This window comes from Sinocyclocheilus rhinocerous, unplaced genomic scaffold (genome assembly GCF_001515625.1).
Source record: "Sinocyclocheilus rhinocerous isolate Xijiao unplaced genomic scaffold, SAMN03320098_v1.1 scaffold588, whole genome shotgun sequence".
Classification (NCBI taxonomy): Eukaryota; Metazoa; Chordata; class Actinopteri; order Cypriniformes; family Cyprinidae; genus Sinocyclocheilus; species Sinocyclocheilus rhinocerous.
The window spans coordinates 794,194-799,193 of NW_015635063.1; the positions used below are offsets into that span (position 1 = coordinate 794,194).

The 5,000-nt window shown below is 35.8% G+C and overlaps 1 protein-coding gene across 1 annotated transcript in view; it reads right to left on the minus strand.

Moving 5' to 3' along the window:
* LOC107746611 (semaphorin-5B-like) overlaps positions 1-510 on the minus strand; it is a 64,924-nt gene extending 64,414 nt beyond the window's left edge. The window contains exon 1 of the mRNA XM_016560906.1: positions 390-510. The gene's annotated coding sequence lies outside the window, so the exon portion shown is untranslated. The remainder of the gene's footprint in view (positions 1-389) is intronic.
* Between the last annotated feature and the right edge of the window lie 4,490 nt (positions 511-5,000).

The window sequence follows — 5,000 nt, forward strand, 5'->3', positions numbered from 1 at the left end:
CATGATACAATGTTCATTACGCATAAACAAAACAAAGGCAGACTATTTGTAAATCACAACAGGTAATATTAATCATCCAGTACAAAGCCCAGAATTATAATAACAGTAGCCCTCTACTGGCCTGCGCTTACATTACTATTTACGCCACAACAATTATATTTCCAATAAATCAGTGTCATTAATTGTAAAGTGAATAAACAGCCTTAAAACAGACATGGCCAATGGAAACCAATTTTTCAAAACCACGCAAAAATATTAGACATCATGCTGAAAAATCTTCTGAAACAACTTTCTGTCAAACTCACTTACGATCGTAAGCTACCTTAACTCGCAGTTCTGCTTGTAAACATGGTCATATTTAGTAAGGAAACCCGTAAGAATGATCTTACCTCTCGAGTCAGGTAATTTCAGTGTGTGTGAGATGTTCAGAAGTCTCTGCTGAGGTCTGTGAAGGCATCTGAGCTCTCGCCGACAGCACCGCCTCACAACGGGACGAATCCTACCACTGCTGCTGCTGCTACCGCTCGGCTCATGAATATTAATTAGGTCGTGCATTCCATTGCTCGTTACGCGCCTATGAGGAAGGTTTGCTTATGAATATTAATAAACTTAAGCTGACGTTGCTTCGTTGCTTTTTTATGGCTACGGTTCGGCTCATTAACATTAAGTAACAAACAAATAAAACTAATAAATTCGCCCGTGGGACAGGAAAATGGTGGCACTTCAGATGGTTGAATCTTTACAACAACGATCAATAACTGATAAATTATTCTGCAGAACTCAAAGAAAATAAACTCTCTTAAAACACACGTTTATAACTCTGACTACTGTGTTTATTAGCTAATAGGCCTATTTATTTTGACTTTACTTTGAATTCTTGATTTCTTTTTTTTTCTCCATAATTGTGTCAAATGTCTTCATCTCAAGCCTGCACTTCACTGACACTGTTGTCTCCTTATTAAAAAAGTAGCACTAATCAAAGTGTCCAAAGTGGAAGAAACATTCATAATTTTATCCTTAATTTGTTCATGTCTGTATTTGACAAGCAATATTAATACTAAATAAAACATATTTTACCATTTAGCGATCAAAAAAATGCTTTGCCAAGGAATGAGCTGGTTCAAAGGCTGAGAGATCATGTGAGGTTGGATAATGTGGTATTTGGCAAAGGAACTGAGGCAGGTATTGGGGTTCAAACACTATTACGGGGAATTTGCCAACTGGAAAGCCATCAAGGCCCTTTTACCGTCTAATCAGATGTTTTTAAAGGATTACTTGAACAAAAATTCTGTGTGCTATTCTCAAAGGCATTAAGTACTGCTGAGGGAAGCAGTTCTCATGTTCTCATGTCTCAAACCTGCCAATCAACAGAGAAACGTCATTGATTTGAAAAATGATACATTTGAATAACACTGCAATATGACTGACAGAAAATGGAAATTAGAAATCAGCAACTGTCCATCACAATAAGTACAGGCACTTATGTCAGTTTGAATGAGAAGTATTAGTATGCTAGTGGACTTTACCGATTGAGCTGTCAGTTATGGCCTATTATATGCTGCCACAGGTGTATTGAAACTCACCATTAATTTCTGCTGTAAATCTTTGAATAATGAAGTTTACTGAAACGCCTGGAAATCACATGAAATGAACTCAGTGGAGTCCTAACGCCCTCTGAGCCTTCAGTATTAAAAACAGATATCTGTAAGAACGGTCAATCAATGGACGATCGACAGCCAGAGCTTGTCTTTACATTATTTTAACTACAGTTCATCATAGATCTGAAGCTGCTTTGAAGCTCATCTTTGATATCTGATTGATGATCTCTGTTGGTTTTGTGAGCATGTATAAAACTCAGCTGTATGTGAGCATGTGTGTGTGTGTGTGTGCGTGTGCGTGCGTGCGTTTAGACACAAAGAAAAAGAAACAGAAAGACAAAGACATTCACTTCAGCATCTAAAGAAACATCTAACATCAAAGCATGTCCGGGTCATATTTCACCCCAAAATCAAAAGAAAGAAATATATTTCAATAAAAATATTTATATAAAGTATGTGAAGGCTATTTTATGATTAAAGTCATAGTTAATCCAAAATGAACAATTTGCTGAAAATTTACTCACTCTCAGGCCATCCAAGATATAGATGAGTTTGTTTCTTCATCAGATTTTGAGAAATTTAGGATTCCATCACTTGCTCATCAGTGGATTAGTCACGTGGATTACTTGTGGGTTATTGTGATGTTTTTATCAGCTGTTTGGACTCTCATCTGACGGCACCCATTCACTGCAGAGTAATATAATGCTCAATTTATCCAAATCTGTTTAAAACAAACTCATATAAATTGGTGGGGTTGCTGTCAAGAAAATAATATCACAATGCACAATCTTCATGAGGTTAATTGTCTTGATGCAATGTTTTTTGTTCTTTTGATTTTGAGGTGAAACTATGCACTTTCATGGTTATTTCCTCTATTGTTTCTTCATCAGTTCAACAAATTATGCAAAACTGAATAAATGCAATAAAAAAAAAATTAAAAAAAGAATATAAAAAAGTATTAAGCACATGTGGACAGCCTCAGTTTAATGCCATGCATTTATATGCTATTTACTATATGCTTTATGCTGTATGTTTAGATGCCATGTGGTAACCCAACACAATACGAAACCCTCAACTCATATTTAATGTTTTCTAGGTTGCATTTTCTTTTACCTTGCAAAGTTTCGTTTTCAGATTTTGGGCATCATGCAACCTGTCCATTTAGCTTCTCCCTGTTTGGACTACAGCTTCTACCAAATGACATGAATTTGCACCAAGTTTGATTGGGGAGTGTTTTCTATCCTAACCGTGCATGATTATATGGTTAGTTATATTACTTGCATTTTCCAAGACCTGTGACCCATTTTTTGATCGTAACCCACCAGTTGAGAATCACGGATGTAGTCAATGGAGATCTAACCGCTTTCGCACATACAGGCGCAGATATTCTGCAATAATTGCATTGGCTGAGAAATTCTGATGGATGATTATTATAGGACGTCCGTCTCTATACCCACACACAGCACTGATGCCCTTCTATTTTCAGAGTCGCAGTGATTAGCCTCTTTAATCAGAGCTGACAGCGAGAGCCAAAGAGAGATGTCGTATTGGAATACTGCATGGATCCGGAGTGTGTTTATGAGTGACAGAGTCATGTAGGTGTGTGTGTGTGTGTGTGTGTGATTATGTGGGTGTGTCATTTCCAGTCACTCGTTCACTGCCAGTAGAGAAGAAAAAAGTATAATTTTCTAGAGTCATTATCATGATCATATCATGATCTCACCATCTCTCTCTCTCACACACACACACACACAAACTCTCTGTAGCTAAAGAGAAATGATGTAATTCCTCTCTCTTCCTCGCCTCCTCCTTTGTTATTTCTTGGACTGCGTCTCCTAAATATGACTGTGATAGTTTTCTGATTCCTCTCCTGGGATGCATTTGATTAAATCATTGTGTTGAGTTGAGATGTGTTGGTGTTTAGATCTGACAGCATTCAGAAGTAGGGCACAGTAGGCGTCATTAGGAGGTCAGCACTCTTTCTCTTATCATTCTCTCCTCCTCTGCACTTACAGGCATTAATATTACACGAGTATGAAAGATTGAGTATGAATGTATTTGTTCATTTTTTCTGTCTTTTTTTGATTTAGTTTAAAGGATGAAAAATGAATTGGCACTATTCACCGCTGTTTTCTAACCTTGTGAAGTACATAGAGATTCATGAAGGTTCGTTGTCACATGCTTTGGCCAATTCATTGTAATTAGCGCTCATGTAAGTAGTCATTCAATGGATGAAGCTTTTTCAAAGTGAACTTGAGAAGCTTTGAAAATACCCAAGCATGATTTGAGAGGTATAAAGAAGTAAAATATTGTCAGATAATAGCTTAAATTGACTTCAGTTTGACTTGAGATGACTTTTTTATTTTGTATTTAACTGTCCCTTTAACTGCTAGTGATTCTTTTTGTTGTTACACTACCATTCAAAGGTTTGAGATCAGTAAGATTTTTTTTTTTTTCAAGAAATTAAGAGCAATTTTATTCAGCAAGGATTTATACATTTTTTAAACTTTCTATTCATCAATGAATCCTTAAAAATGTATCATGGCTTCCACAAAAATATAAGCAAAACATTGATAATAATAAGCAATGTATAGAATGATTTCTGAATGATCATGTGACACTGAAGACTGGAGTAATGATGCTGAAATTTCAGATTTACATCCCAGAAATAAATCACATTTTGTAGTATACAGTATTACAATAGAAAATGCAATAATATTTAACAACATTATAGTTGTTATACGTTTTTATTATTATTATTATTATTGTTGTTGTAATGAATGTAGCCTTGGTGAGCATGTGAGAATTCTTTCAAAAATTACCCCAAACTTTGAACGGTATAGGGTCATTTTTATTTTTGGTTATGTTACGAGAAGTTGGATTTCCTGTTCTGTTTTTGAACTTGCACTTATATTTTTCTCTTTCTCTGTTCCAGCAGTAAAATCCTCACTGTCAGCCGCTCCTCACTCGAGTTGCTGTGGTCAGCAAATCAAAAGCTGTGCTGTGTGTCTGTCATCTTCAAGATGTCTGCATTGATTCATGGATTATTCAAGCATTTACATAATGCACATACTGTAGATAAGAAACCAGGTCGTCAGGGTTAATGTGAGTGTGAAGTCAGAATGTAAAAAGTATGGAGTCGGTAAGATTTCAAATTGCTTTTGAAAGAAGTCACTTATATATTTTTAAATGTAATTTATTCCTGTGATCAAAGCTGAATTTTCAGCATCATTACTCCAGTCTTCAGTGTCACATGATCCTTCAGAAATCATTCTAATATGCTGATTTGCTGCTCAAGAAACATTTCTGATTATTTTCAGTGTTGAAAACAGTGCTGCTTCATATCTCTGGTGGAAACATGATGCATTTTTTTCAGGTTTCTTTAATGAACAGAAAGTTCAA